Below are 16,443 nucleotides of genomic sequence, written 5' to 3'. Positions count from 1 at the left end.
CCTAGACCTCCTTACTGCTGAGAGAGGAGGACTCTGCACCTTCTTAGGGGAAAAGTGTTGTTTTCACACTAACCAGTCAGAGATAGTATGAGATGCCACCTGGCATTCACAGGAAAAGCTTCTGAAATCAGACAACGCCTTTCAAACTCTTATACCAACCTCTGGAGTTGGGCGACATGGCTTCTCCCATTTCTAGGTCCCATGGCACCTAGCCTGCCATTAGTCACCTTCGGGCCCTATATTTTTAACATCCTTGTTAAATTTGTTTCCTCTAGAACTGAGGCAATTATGCTACAGATGGTCTTACAAATGGAACCCCAAATGAGTTCAACTAACAACTTCTACCAAGGACCCCTGGACCAACCCACTGGCCATTCCACTGGCCTAAAGAGTTCTCCTCTGGAGGACACTACAACTGCAGGGCTCCTTCTTTGCCCCTACACAGCAGGAAGTAGCTAGAGCTGTCATTGGCCAAATTCCCAACAGCAGTTGGGGTGTCCTGTTTAGACGGGGGATTGAAAGGGGAAGCCAGCTGGGCTTCTGGGTCGGGTGAAGTCTTGGAGAACTTTTCAGTCTAGCTAAAGGATTGTAAATGCACCAATCAGTACTCTGTGTCTAGCTAAAGGCTTGTAAATGCACCAATCAGCACTCTCAAAATGGACCAATCAGCATGCTGTAAAATGGACCAATCAGCTCTCTGTAAAATGGACCAAGCAGCAGGATGTGGATGGGGCCAAATAAGGGAATAAAAGCAGGCCACCTGAGCCAGCAGCGGCAACCCACTTGGGTCCCCTTCCACACCATGGAAGCTTTGTTTTTTTGCTCTTCACAATAAATCTTGCTGCTGCTCACTCTTTGGGTCTGCACCACCTTTATGAGCTGTAACACTCGCCGTGAAGGTCTGCAGCTTCATTCTTGAAGCCAGCGAGACCATGAACCCACCGGGAGGAGCAAACAACTCTGGATGGGAGGAACAAACAACCCCAGACGCACTATCTTTAAGATGCAAAGACCGCAAAGGTCAGCTGCTTCACTCCTGAAGCCAGCGAGACCACAAACCCACCAAGAGGATTGAATAACTCCAGATGTGCCACCTTCAAGAGCTGTAACACTCACTGCGAGGGTCCACGGCTTCATTCTTAAAGTCAGCAAGACCAAGAACCCACCAATTCTGGACACAAGAGCAGCATGCTCAAATGTGGTACACATTGCCTGAATAATCCTAAGAAGCCTACCAAGCATTGTGATGGGTGGTATAAGGTACTAGCCTCAGATTACTGGGCACTTAAAAAACTTCACCTATGAAGCAGACCTCCAACTTCTGAGGGATTTATCTTTCACTGCAATCACACATATTTTTACTAATATATCTGAGAAACTTGTTATTTTTTGCTCACCAGGTACAATTAACATGGTTTCTTCAATATAATGTATTAATTAAATTGCTATAGAGACAATCACATCCAGAACAATCTTTGTACCTCTCTTGATAGAGTGGGATTGAGCTCTTATTATCAACCTAGAGACAGTAAGAGATGCTGGGATGGGAAAGAATTTGTTTTGTCTTGGGAAGCAACTATCCCATATGTAATCAAGTTTTTTCTTTTTTCTCCCTCAGATAAGAGATTATTCTCTAAGAGAATTAAAAGATTTGTTTTTGCTTACACAGAAATTTGGGGGAATCTGGAGTTTAAAGACTCCCAGCTTCATCTATGTCTAAATAAATGTCTTTAGTTTATGTGTCGGGATTTCAGTCCTTGCCACCAATACCACTATCTTAGAGATGTGTGGTAGAACATTTAATTGACACTGGAAACTCTGTTTACTTAAAAGTAAAATTTAGATTTCCCACAAGTTATAAATTTCCCTCTACTACAGGAGAAGGAGGGACTCATTTAAAACTTCAGGGAATCTTTCTACTTCTCCTATGCATATCCTTAATTGGCATGCTCACAGGTTTTAATTTCTCATATTCCCTGTGTTTGTTCTCTAGGACCAGAAAAAGCAGCTGAATAGCTGCAATATTTAAAATCACTACTATATTCATAACAACTAAGTGAAACCTGATTTCCCTCTAGTCCCTCTTCATCCTATGCTATCATCAGTGAAAATGAATGCTGGTAATCATGACACCTTCATCTGTCATAAATTTTCCATGTGTCACCCCCTGTTTTTGTAAGGAGCATGTCTCTTGCTTCTCAAATACAGGAGCAACCTAATTCTTCTGAATCCTACTGTGAAGTTTTGTTTTGTAGGGTCAGTTGCAGTGCCAATTGCTCTGTGTCTGGGTCCCCACAGAAAACAAAAACAGATAGCATATACAAACAGGCTGATCCAATAATATTTTTCTTACACTATGCATGTGAGGGAGGGAAACCATAAAAGTTGGTAGGAATAATTCAAGCTTACTAGCAACAGAGCTGTTGACATCCTTAGGCTGAGGAAGGAGTTCAGTCCCTGATTACAGGAGAGAGTCATGTATAGAAGGTCACCTGGAAAGATGCAGTGACCTTTGGTGAAAACATTCAGATCACCTGAGCTCACCTATCAGGAAGGAAGCCAGAAGGGGAAATATTCTGACCTCACTCTGCTTTCTCCTTTCTTCAGGCTCCTTGTCAGTGTAAGTCAACTGAAAGGCAGAGTGGAGGAAGCCTAATGATGTAGTTTATATAGGTCAGCCACCTGGGGCAAAAAGCAGGGTGGAGAAGGGAAGAGAATAAATTTGAAAAGGAGGTACAAATATGCCAGTACATATAGGCCATTCTTTCTTAAGCTTAATCAAGATTCAGACAAATGTTAGAATGAGAGAGGAACTGCTAGGCAGAGACACTGAGAGTTGAGTTGCATAACAGATATAGGAGGGGGAAGATGTTGCTTTCATTGTCAATGATTAGTGGGTAGATTCTTGGTAGATGGTTTGTTTTTAAGGGAAAAGAAGGATGGTATGCTATCTGGGTTCCACCTGGGTTCCAATCCACTGATTAACACTTCAGAAAGATAGGAAGATAATGGAGGAGATGATTTGCTAGAATTTCTGTGAAAGAGAATGGTTAAAATGTGCCATTTTAGCTACTCGCCACCCCCCACTGCTCTACCCAAATTTGCTTGGATCATGATATGACTATATTATGGACACATTATAAAGTACATAGATGTTCTCACATATGGCATTTGCATCAGGAGGTGGGGAAGGCTCTGCTATAGAATGGCTTCAGAAGTGTCAGAGATAGATGAGGGGATGAGAACTGAGGAATCACAGAGGAAACCTTTGGGAACATATGTGAGACAATTTCAGAGATATACAGAAGTGTGAAAATGAATTTTGGAAGGGCTGATGTACTGCATTTTGCAGAAGGTGTCAAGAGCCAGTAAAATTTTAAATATTATTTTTTAAATGACACATTTTGAAAACACAGACTACGAAGACCTGGGGGAATACAATTTGTAGTGGGGAGATCAGTTTTTAGAGAATTGGTTACCTTTCCTACTCGACCCAGACTAAACATTTCTCTAATTTTTAAAATTCATTTTCTATGACATAACTTTGTTGATAGAAATGAAGTAGCCAGAAAGCCCAAGAATCCGCCATTGTTTCCAACATAGACAAAAAAGAAGCATAAAAAATTTACTTTCTAGTAATTTTTTTTTCTGGAATACTGCAAAGAAAATTTATTTAAAAATTTTAGGCCAGGCATGGTGGCTCATGCCTGTAATCCCAGCACTTTGGGAGGCCAAGGTGGTGGATCATGAGGCCAAAAGGTCGAGACCATCCTGACCAACATGGTGAAACCCCGTCTCTACTAAAATTACAAAAATTAGCTGGGTGTAGTCCCAGATGCTCGGGAGGCTGAGGCAGGAGAATCGCTTCAACCTGGGAGGCGGAGGTTGTAGTGAGCCAAGACCGTGCCACTACACTCCAGCCTGGCAACAGAGCAAGACCCTGTCTCAAAAAAAAAAAAAAAAAAAAAAGAAAGAAAGAAAGAAAAAAAAATTTAACAGGGCAATTATCTTTTAAGAGTTTTTAAAATACCAACCCAAACCAAACAATATTAAAGACAGAATAGTCTAAACTGAGAAATATTACATTTCAACAATACTTGTTAACATAATTAAACAATAAGTAAATGTACAGTTATGCACCAAATAATGATGTTTCAATTTACAACAGACCACATATAAAATTGTGATTCCATAAAATTACAGTGGAACTCAAAAATTCCTATTACTTAGTAAGATTGTAGCCATAATATTGTAACAAAATGCATTACCTATGTGTCTGTGGTAATGCTGATGAAAACAAACCTACTATGCTGCTGGTTTTATAAAAGTATAGCACATACAATTATGTATAGTACATTATACTGAATAATACACAACTATGTTACTGATTTATGTACTTATTATGCTGTACTTTTTATTATTTTAGAATGTACTACTTCTACTCATTTTTTTAAGTTAAGTGTAAAATGCCTCAGGCAAGTCTTTCAAGAAATATTCCAGAAGAAGAGGTTGTTACAGGAGATAACAGTTCCATGTGTGTTATTGTCCCTGAAGACCTTCCCTCGAGACAAGATGTGGAGACTGAAGAGAGTGATACTGATGATTCTGATTCTGTTGTAGGCCTAGGCTAACGTGTGTATTTGTGTCTTTGTTTTCTTAAACTTTTAACAACAACAACAATAAAAAAGTTTAAAAAATAAAAACAATTTTAAAAATAGAAAAAAGCTTATAAAAGAATATTTAAAAAGAAAATATTTTTTAAAAGATGTACAATGTGTTTGTGATTTAAGTCAAGTGTTATTACAAGAGTCAAAAAGTTTTTCAAAGTTAAAAATTTAAATATAAAAGAAATAATATGCTAAGAATAATTTATTATTGAAGAAAACAAATTTTTTAGAAATTTAATGAGCCTAAATCTGTAGTGTTTATAAAGTCTATAGTCATATGCAGTCATATCCTAGGCATTTATATTCACTCACCCAGTGAATGTAAACTGACTCATCCAGAGTAACCTCCAATCCTGCAAGCTCCATTCATGGGAAGTGCCCCTATACACTACTTTAATCTTTTATATCATATTTCTATGATATACCTTTTCTGTGTTTAGGTATGTTTAGATACACAAATACCATTGCGTTACAATTGCCTACAGTATTCAGTGCAGTAATATGCTGTACAGCCCTCACCCACACACAGGCTGGCCAAGCGGCCACTTCTTGGTGCAACCGTGAGGGGCGGGAAGATGGCGGAGGTGGTTGTGGGCAAAGAAAAGCACCGGCAGCAGCGGCTCCTCTGGCTGCGCCTGTCCCGCATCCGGGTTATCATGAAGAGCTTCCGCAGGTGCCCTGCAGCCGCTCCACTGCAGCCCATTTAGTGTCTTCACTTCTTCACAGACTTCCAGTGCCTGGTATTCTTTCCAGGACAAGATTGAGGTCCTCATCCACCTGTGCCACAAACAGCCAGAGGTAAAGTGGCCCAAACAGCAGCCCCGCTTTGACAGGCCCGCTCTGCAGCTCAGGCACCAAGAAAGCAGCGGATACCGGCAGCCATTGCGCTGATCTGCTGTGGCTCCAAACTGCAAGGACAATTTTTTTTTCTTCTTTTCTTTTCTTTTTTCCCCTCTCCTCCCTTCCCCTCCCCTCCTCTCTTCTCTTTTATTTTTTTGAGATGGAGTCTTGCCCTGTCACCCAGGCTTGAGTGCAGTGGCACCATCTCGGCTCACTGCAACCTCCGCCTCCTGGGTTCAAGCAATTCTCCCGTCCCTCTAATTTTTGTATTTTTAGTAGAGAAGGGGTGTTACCATGTTTGCCAGGCTATTCTCGAAATCCTGACCTGGTGGCCTCCCAAAGTGCTGGGAATTACAGGCGTGAGCCACTGTGTCAGGCCGCAAGGGCAATTTTAACTTTTAAATGTACAATAGATTTTGAAGAGCTTGTACAGATCAGTTATGTACATTCACATATGTATATTTTGGAATCAGTTCTTATAAACAGCTTGATTCAATTTTAGCTAAATAGTTTATAAGTAGTATGTTACATTTGAACTTTTGTCTTTTAAGAAAAGTTAATTATTTGTTCAATATTATTTTTCTACTGTAAAGAAATATACTTTTAAAAATCTGTACATACTTTTACGGTAAGAAGCTTTATAGAACTAGTTTTAGAGCCCTCTATGGCTCTAAGACCTTGCTTACTGCCTGCAAATTTTGTGAAATGTAAAAATAAGCATTCTAACACTTTTATTCCCACAGAAAAATTGCAAGTCAAATTATCAAATCAAATACAAAAATAAGTCTTACCTCTGCTATAAGCATATTGTTCTAAAACAAAAAACAAAACAAAACAAAAACACGTTTTGAAACATTTCTTTTTTGAAGATCTCTCTCTTAACTGTTCTTTGCTTTAAATCCCTGGTACTTGTTTTTACTGTCTGTAAGAGAAAAACGGACAGGCGCTGTGGCTCATGTCCATAATCCCAGCACCCAGGGAGTCCGAGGTGGGTGGATAACCTGAGGTCAGGAGTTCCAGACCAGCCTGACCAACAAGGTGAAACCCCATCTCTACTAAAAATACAAAACATTAACCAGTCATGGTGGCAGATGCCTGCAATCCCAGCTACTCAGGAGGCTGAGGCAGGAGAATCACTTGAATCTGGGAGGCGGAGGTAGCAGTGAGTCAAGATCACACCAATGCATTCCACCCGGGGCAACAACAGCAGAAACTTCTCAAAAAAAAAAAAGAGAAAACCTATCATAAGACTTTTTTCCCCCACATAGGCCAAATGTTTGGCTCCTCTCTCACTCTTTTTTAAGAAAAAGTTTATAATTTACATTCAGTAAAATCATCCTTTTTAGTGTCTAGTCTGTGAATTTTGACAAATGCATAGTTTTGTAACCAGTCAATAGGCAGGACAGATCCATCACCCACAACATTCACCTCTGCCCCCTTGTATTCAGTCTCTTCTGCCCCCTGGCAATCACTGATGTTTTCTGTTCCTCTTGTTTATTAACATTTATTTTAAAATAAAATATTTTAAAATCAAAAATTGTATATGCCATACAGATTTCGTAGACTGACAACCAGAAACTGTACCACATGGCCTAGGTGTGTAGTAGGCTGTAACATCTAGATTTGTGTAAGTACACTCCAGGATGTTTGCACAATGAGGACATCACCATTAATGACACACTTCTCAGAATGTAGCTTCATTGTTAAGTGACGTGACTATAATACTTGGATAAAATTATGCTAATGCCTATGATATTTGGTCAAATGAAATTCCCTCATATACTGAATTTTTATTTGTGTTGGTCTGTTGCATTTTCATTCATTCCACAAGTATTTATTGATTACTTATGTGCTGCAAAGAGAGAAATTAATGTTAATATGATAGTTTGCCTTCCCAGAGTTCATGTTCTAGTGAGAGAGACAGACAATTGCATCGAAGGGCTGAAGTTGTGTATAAAGTTACTTCTGTTTTAAAGAAAAGAGACATGATTCAAATAACACAGAAAACGAATCCCACTTTCTACTGAGACTTATGGAAGAGCAAAATGAGGAAGATGTCAATCGCAGAGTCTTCACCAGATTTGAGCTACTGAAGGACAGTACTCACCTTGGCTAACCTGTTGCTTATACAACACTTTAGGGAGTCCTTAGAAGTACAAAGGTGGATCCATAGCTAAAAAGAGGCAGAAAGAACTAAGTTATACTTATTGATTTTTAATAAAAGGAGGAGACTGGAATTTGGAGAAGACACCCAGTACAAGTGGCCTAGAAAACAGAAGCAAAGAAACACCACATAATAGGAAGCTAGATCTCACAGAGAAGGTTGTCAGAAATTCACAGGAAGGAGGACATGAACTACTTATTTTAAAAATGGAGGTCTGATATTCGACGATGTATTGCTAGGACATAGCCCCCATCCTTGTCTAAACCTTCAGTGCAACTTTGCTTTGTAGGTTGAGTTCCACTTCTGCAAGAGTCGAAAGCAGTTGCTACCGGGCTCGCTTTGACAGCACACATACTAAAATTGGAAAGACACAGAGAAGATTAGCATGGACCCTGTGCAAGGATGACACGCAAATTCATGAACCATTCCGTATTTTTGTGAGAATTTAACAATGAGATCCCTTGGTCACAAGGCAGGGAATATCACACACCGGGGCCTGTTGTGGGGTGGGGGCTGGGGGAGGGATAGCATTAGGAGAAATACCTAATGTAAATGATGAGTTGATGGGTGCAGCAAACCAACATGGCACATATATACCTATGTATCAAACCTGCACGTTGTGCACATGTACCCTAGAACTTAAAGTATAATTAAAAAGAAAGAAAGAAAGAAAGAAAGAAAGAAAGAAAGAAAGAAAGAAGAAAGAAAGAAAGAAAGAAAGAAAGAAAGAAAGAAAGAAAGAAAGAAAGAAAGAAAGAAAGAAAGAAAGAAAGAAAGCACTTACTACCTACATTTTGGATACTCAGGGCAATGCCTACAACCTGTCACACATTTTAGTAAATCTGTTTTCAAAGGGGAAAATAAATAATGGTAAAACTATTGGAGAGTGAAGCCTGAGGAAAAATGTAGTCATTTTTATTATGGCAGTACAGAAGTCTTTATACTTGGATAAGGCAGGAAGGAATAAATGTTTCCTTTTCTAAAAAGGATAATTTGGTTGCTAAGTCTGTGAAGTTTTATGCAAGTAACAAGAGAAATTGCAGCTCCAATTGCCTTAACAGTAAAATAAATGTGTTAACTGATATAACTAGAATTCCAGAGTTATAGCAGAATTTGACTGATCCAATTCACCCCAATCACTTTGATTTTTTAAAATAAGTTTTAGTCTAAGGTTAACATTAATTCCTCTTACGGTTGTAGCAACTGGTGTTTACACCAGTTGGAGAGAAAACACTCTGGCTACAGTATTCCAACTACACGTCCTAAGGTGTATCTAGCTGACTTGCATAGTTTACATGGCTAGTCCTAACCCAATACTTACAACAGGGCAAAAGAAGTGCAGTGATTATATGTGGAACCTACCACTACAGCTAGGAGTTAGTGAAATGTGTCAGTATTGTTTCAAAATGAGGAGGAAGAAGAAAGGGATGCTAAACAGAAAAACAAGTACGTCCATTAGAGTAGATAAAAAAAGGGGGTGGGGATAAGGCTAAATCTAATAAAGAAGAAATTCTATGACTTCATACAGCAACACCTTTTCTCTAGACTGAGAAGACTTTAAATGGACTTGATCACTTATTATCGTTTGCTATGAATATAGCATTCATAAACTATTTACTTTTAAAATGGAGGTCTGATATTCAAGGTTGTATTACTAGGACATAAACCTCTCCCTTATCCAAACCTTCAGTGTAACTTTGCTATGTAGATTGAATATAGCATTCATAGCAAATTATATCGAGTGATCCAATTCATTGAAAGGCTTCTCAGTCACATTTCAAAGGTGTTGCACATTGTATAAACTCTGTGAACTCACATGGGATAGCATCCTCTGCTACCACACAGACAACCTGGGAGAATTTCAAGGTCATAAAAGTAGTTTCAGGTCCAAATAAACCCTGAACTATACAGAATGTCTTCTTTTGCCAGCAGTTTTACAACATCATAAATATTTTTGTGTCTGATACTGCTAATGAGTTCCATAAAAGAATTTTATCCCACAAACAACATTGTTCAGCATTCTCCTTTTGGCAACAGTAATTAGGATTTTTTATGCAACTATGCTAAAATATACCATGGTTAGATAGCCATTTTTTAAAAAATCAGATTGAGCAAAATTTTATTATATTATCACAAAATGACCACAAAGTTTGTTTTTCTTGTCCTGTTGTTTTTTGTTTGCCTACTTTTTTCGGAACTTAAATAGCAGTGTACTGACTGGTATGCTACCAATAAAACATTGTTGCACTTTATATCATGTATGAGGAATGTGTTAAAGTTGCAACCAAAAGATATTTTTCAGATGGTAACATGAAAGCAAAACTTCTAGTTAGAGTACATTGTACTGCATGCAAGGATCAAAGCTACTTACAGAAATAAAGAAAGGAAACCTGAAATAAGTCTCACCAACTACCCAAGGTTTTAAAAATTCATTATAAATGTATACAATCTTACAACACATTATTAATTTTAGAACAATACCCCTGTCTGACATTACACACAATTCTAAATCAGGTGCACAGTAAACACTGCTCTCCACTGGAATGCGTTACAGAGCATATTTTTAGTGGTGAGAAGTCCTCGTACCATTAGCGCTTAGATAATTTATAGATTCAAATAGTATGTTTTGATCCTGCTCTTATAAATAATTTTAAAGAATGAGAACTATTTTCCTTCTCACATTGAACCCTTTTGAAATGTTTTGCTGGGCTTTGAGTCCTAGAGGCAGAAGGATTCTCTTTTTCTAGGGTCAGATATAAGAGGCTTTAAATTAAATTGTCGGAAATGAAAGGGTGTGGTTCTGAAGTTAACAGAATGTTAAAGCTAAAAGAGCTTCAACTTCTGGAAAATTTCTTTGAGGTGAAGAATAGAGATGGGTGTTTTCTTTACTTTGGTTTTGATTTTTTCTTTTTCCTTCAGAGTAGTGGCGGATGTGGTTCTTCATAACACATGGAGAAATATGGACTTGACAGCCACTGGGACCTGAGATGGGGTGGCATGGAGAGATGGAGAATGCCAACAACCATGGTATGGTTAGGATTCTGCTCATGTGTCACATAGAAGGACTGAGCTGTTCACATCTCAATAATCACATGGCTCAGAAAATGAGCATCTTGTCAAGAACTTGATGCTCTGCAGAATGTAGTTCTTCTTCCTGTATTCTAGGCATTACACAGTTCTCTAGTTTGTCATGTGACCCTAAGAAGGGGAATGATCCCTCAAAATATGACCAAATTGAATTTCTCTCCACCCTGGGCAAGTGAGGGCATAGAGTCAGATTGAATTTCATTTAGCAAAATAAGGGTACCGTGACCTTCCTTACAACTGAGGGTGGAAATCATATTCTCTATTTGTTATTATACCTTCAATCAATATTACAATCCAGCTGACACCAATAATTAAAATACCCCCTCAGTTGGCATATTTCAAAACACTAAAATAATGTCCTTCTTTAAATTCCAAATAGTAAAGACAGAGAATAAAACATTACTTAGCCAAAATGCTCTGTAAAAACACTAAAGCCTTCTTTAATGTAGAAACAAATAAGAGGAAAAAAATAAATGTTATTATATTAGGATGAAAATCCTGGCCTCAAGCAAAGACAACCTTTAAGAACACCTGGCTTTTGTCCAGGTGCAGTGGTTCACAGCTACACTTTGAGAGGCCCAGGTGGGTGGATCATCGGAGGCCAGGAGTTTGAGACCACCCTGGCCAACATGGTGAAAACCCGTTTCCACTAAAACTGCAAAAATTAGCCGGGCTGGAACCTGAGAGGCAGAGGTTGCAGTGAGCCGAGATCATGCCACTGCACTCCAGCCTGAGTGACAGAGCCAGACTCTGTCTCAAAAACAAAAAGCAAACAAACAAAAAACAAAACAAACAATCAAAAAGAAAACACTTGGCTTTTAAGCAATCTTTAGAGTTAATGAAAAAGCAAATAGATAGAGAATTAATGAAAGGCCAAAAAGGTAGGGTTATTACTAAAAAGTCCAAACTTCTCAAACGGCATTTTCTGCAAATGCAGACATAGTTTAAAAAACAGTTATACTACCTATTTTCCAATCATGATCCAGGCAAGGCGTGAAGAGAAGGCCAAGATTAGCTGGAATAACATTTATGCAGCTCAGTTTCTCCATAGATTAGCAAAAGAATTTGGGTTTGAAGGAGCTACTCACATCACAGGACATCCCACCTCTGGCATTCTTTAAATGATATTTTCCATTTATCATCTATTTACATTTGACCATTAAAATTTTAAAGCAGCTTTTCAAATTCAGTATGTTTTAAAATTATTGTACAGGAAAGGAGTCTAAGGAATATGAACAGCAAGTCTTGATCATCACCCTTGAAATTGTCTAGGAGAATGGTGGACAAGAAGATATCCAATTTTAATGTCTCATATTAGAGCCAAAATTTCATTCTTCATATAAGTTATGTGTTCCTATAAGTGAGTATAATTGTGTTATATATGGGAGTAGTAATACTTTGCTCTGTTTATCCTTATAATATATAAAGGAAAACGTATTGCATTTTGAAAGTTCTGGAATACTGTCTCTGCTAAATACCTACTATGTTCCAGACGCTAGATGTTTTAAAAATTCACCTCATTTTATCTTCATGGCAACTCTCTTAGGCATAACATTGTTTTATAGATTAACAAACTTGAGTCCTGATATTTTAAGCAACTCTGAACCTAGTAGGTGATAGACGAGGATATAAAAGTAAATTGCATCTAACTCCTAAAACCATATGTGATCCACTGTTCTAGAATATAAATGCATAATAAAATCATAGTAATGAGAAAGAAGATGTGATCCTCAATTTCTGACTCACATATACCATCTACCTCACAGATCATCCCTCATACAGGCCTCTTTCTATTCTTTGATTCATTGTTAAATTGCTCATCACACATTTATTGAATTCCTCCTATTAGCAAGGCAAGGGACTGTTGGAGATACAGTGTTAAATAAGTCAGACTGTGGTCCTTGTTCTTACGAAACTATTATTTAATATATTTTACATTATAACTAGAGACACCAATAATAAGTTAATTTATAACCTAACAAAATAGTTACAAACTATGATAAGAAACAAGAACAATTAAACAGAGACATGATGACAAAAAGGGAAGGAGAACTGTCCTTTAAAGAATTGTTGTCAGAGAAACCAATTTGAAGCTGTTATTGTTTCTGGGAACAGAAGGAAAAAAATCCACATCTTTTAATACACTTACTTTCAGACTCGAGGGAGAGACACACTTCAAGTAAACCCACGACTATTCCAAGATAACTCCAATATGATCCATACAACAAAATATTATGCTCTTAGTCTCTGACTACATGGCTGGAGCATTCCTTTAAAACTTATTACTGTTGAATAAAATGTCAGTGTATACTCACTTATAAGTAAGAATATGGCATAGATTTAATCTGATTTATACATGAAATTCTCTACATCACTAAGAGTGGGAGACTGAGTGATTAAAAGTGTTATTACTATTTGTTGTTATTGTTTTTATATTGAGGTTTAGAAGTTAAAACATTTAAGGATGATCTGTAACTTTTTGGAGAACATTGTAGAGAACTCTGAAGCCATGTGTGAGCTCAGCAGGAACAGTGCCAGCATATGTGCAATGCACCTAATAAGGGGCAGCAGTGGGAGTGGGGGAAGCCTGAGAGCGAAATGTCACCTATTTGCCATTTTTGTTCTAAGACATAAACGTTACTCAGAAAGATAACAGCAATTGGAGATTACTAATCAGGTATCTTAAGCCAGACTCTCCTACAAGCAAGCCAAGAACCTGAGCCAAAGATTCAAATGCAAATGATTTATAAAGTACCCCTGGCAGAAACCAGTTAAGGAGTGACAGAAGCTGGCTACAGAAGGGGAGTGAGCCAAGGAGGGGTGTTACTTCAGGGGAAGTACCAGATTCAATCTGATCCCTGTGGAGCACAAGCTGAAGCTTCCCTGCTCAAAACAGTTAGACTTACTGGGGACCAGGATGGTCCTCTGTAAGTCCCAAGGTTGAAAATGGGAGTATACGGAGAATCTTAGTGAAGGAAAACAAGGTATGGATGAAACTACAAACTGGAAATTGAGGCTGGACAGATACTTCTTTGGCCTCCTTGTCTTTAACTACATGCATAACTGGAACAGATATTATATGTGAATGAGAAAAAGGTATGCTTTTCACAAGGAGTATAAACTAAGCCTACCGTCGGCCCAATTTAAATTGGCCACAGTAAATGGGAACTTTGGAATTGCCTGAGCTCTCCCCAGTGGAAAACATTAAGCAATATAAAAATCCAGAAGGGTGATGAGATCACTGTTCTGATTAAGGAAATGAGAGAAGTGATTCCCACTAACTCGTATTTTATTGATCCTGTCTAGATAGTATATTAGGCAGATAGTTCCTGAAGGTTAGCAGTAGACAATTTAGAATAACATATAGTGAACCCTTTGATTCATTCAGTATACCTGATATACCAAGGCTATGCAGGAAGTACAACAGGAAAAGGGAGGTTCGTATGCTCCCATGTACCTGGCCAGAACCTAATTTTCCAATCTCAATTTTGAAGTCCAGCCAGAATAGTTTGCATTCTCCTGGAACAGAGTATACACTTTCAGTTTTGCTATAGGAATACTTTAATTTACCAGCACAATACAATAGTGTAATGAAGAATCTGAAAACTTTCACAAATAAGTTAAACTACTAAACTAAACTCCTAAACTATAATTGTTTCCTCAGATGGGAAATCTCAGGAGAAAGTAAGGGCTAAACCAATAGAGGCTGGCTGATGAATTCAGATTTAGCCTGGTCTGTGGAATTTTTGGGGATTTCTAAAACCACAAGAAATCTGTTATTATTTCTCACAGATCCTGCCAATAAACAAGAAGCTCAGTGATTAGCAGGACTATTTGGGGTTTAGCAAAATCAACCTCATCTAATAATCCTGTGGGATCCTACTCACAAAATCACCAGAAAAAAATCTAAATGGGAATTGACCTCTGAGCAGAAACAAGGATTAAAAGAGTTACAGAGAGTGGTGTGACAAGCAGCCCTACTGAGCTCTGAAGACCTAACTGCTCAAATTACATTAGAAATGTCTGTAACCAGAATACACACAGACTGAACAAGTTAGAAAATTTGAATACATCTACCCAAAAAAAAGTTTCTTAGGTTCTGGATCTGAGAGCAGCCTAAGACAGCTGTTAATTCTAATCTACCTGAAAGACAATTGTTGGCTTGTTATTGGATGTTAATCAAAATGTCACTCACCACAAAAGGGGTCAGATAACGCTAAGGCCAGAAATACCAATTAGGACTTAGGTGATGTCACAGAAGTATTCTAACAGAGAAAGAACTATACAGCAAAGATTACTCCTAAAATGGAAGTGATATATTTAAGAACAGCAAGAAGACAAGGAGTGGGTGAGAGAATTCAATGGGGTATATCACATGTACAAGAATAGATTGCTTCACTGCACATAGACCTTGTGACCTCAGAGGAACTCCTTGCTTCCAGTGCTATGTAGGCAGAACCTCATACTCTCCCAGCTGAGGAAAAGTGGGCTTTCTGGTTACTTGGTGGGAGTTCCCAATCTTAGAGCCATGTTGCTACTTGGAAAGCAGCCACAATATGCCCAGTGGGTGGTAAAACTTTGATGAAAGAAAGGAAGGGCAAGTTCACAAGGGAAAATTGCTGAGAGCAGTTAATTAAAAGTGGAAGAGGAATTAGGCTGAGACCCTCTAAAGGGTGTTTGCATATTTATAGACTTGAGCTGTAGCCAAAGGGCTTGCTATACAATCAGGCAAATGGGCTGTAGGTGACTGCATGATTAAAAAAAAAAAAAAAAAAAGTACTATGTATACAGCATTTGGATATGGAATTCTCTACAGGAATTTAGAGGAAGAATTAAACTGGTTCATATAGATGCCCACTAATAAAATACTGTTGTCAGATAAGAGAGGGATTGGAAAATAAAGTTAGATGCCTACTTAGCTCATGAGTCCATAAATATGTGGACATGCGTGTGTTCAGGACATGTACTCACGGCCTGAGAGAGGTGCTCTTCTAGGACCTAATGAAATGGCTATTGAGATAAAAACTGCCTACTGTCGATAGGAATGGAATCAATACCTGCAAAGCTGATTACACTGGACTTCAACCAATGGCCCCAAGAGCATAAACAGGTTTAACTGGGATTGACACAGATTTCATTCTAGGCTTTTCTTATTCTACATGAGAAACAACTGTAGAGAAAACAACTAAAATTTTGGAACAGCAAATTTTCTACCATTTCAGGCCACCAGGATATATTTCTTTTGAAAAAAATTATGTACTTTCCTGCTGCCAATAACCAAAAAATGGGAAAAAAACATAATAGTATATGGACCTACAACATTTTAAAATTTTCTTTGGAATAGGCAATATGAATATTTGTTATTCAATATAGGCAATGGGGACATCTTGAACAAATGGCTTGGATGTTTAAATGATTTGGTCCTCACATTGTCTGTGAAAAGAAGTAAGGCAAGAACTCTACTGGAGAGACTTCTCGGATCAAGAGATAGGAGTGTATGAGGTGGTGAAGAATTAGGGCTAGCTATGAATGTACTATCATTACCAAATGGCAGCAACAATGCCATCATCCTTTATCTGTCGTTTTCTGCAAGATCTGCTTACAGATAGGGTAAATGGGGAAATTAGCAAGGCTGCTACTATGTCCAGCCCTATAGGTGAATAGCACATTTGGGTCAGAAAGTCC

At 38.2% G+C, this 16,443-nt stretch overlaps 1 non-coding gene across 1 annotated transcript; it reads left to right on the top strand.

Annotated features, from left to right (window-relative positions):
• The first annotated feature begins 8,001 nt into the window (after positions 1-8,001).
• On the top strand, positions 8,002-8,108 carry LOC115895807. The gene has a single exon (XR_004055913.1). It is a non-coding gene; the product is annotated as a U6 spliceosomal RNA (small nuclear RNA).
• Positions 8,109-16,443: the final 8,335 nt, after the last annotated feature.

Source organism: Rhinopithecus roxellana, chromosome 2, assembly GCF_007565055.1.
Source record: "Rhinopithecus roxellana isolate Shanxi Qingling chromosome 2, ASM756505v1, whole genome shotgun sequence".
Taxonomy (NCBI): Eukaryota; Metazoa; Chordata; class Mammalia; order Primates; family Cercopithecidae; genus Rhinopithecus; species Rhinopithecus roxellana.
The sequence above is the reverse complement of the archived record's forward strand: the minus strand, read 5'-3'. Positions and strand labels throughout refer to the sequence as shown.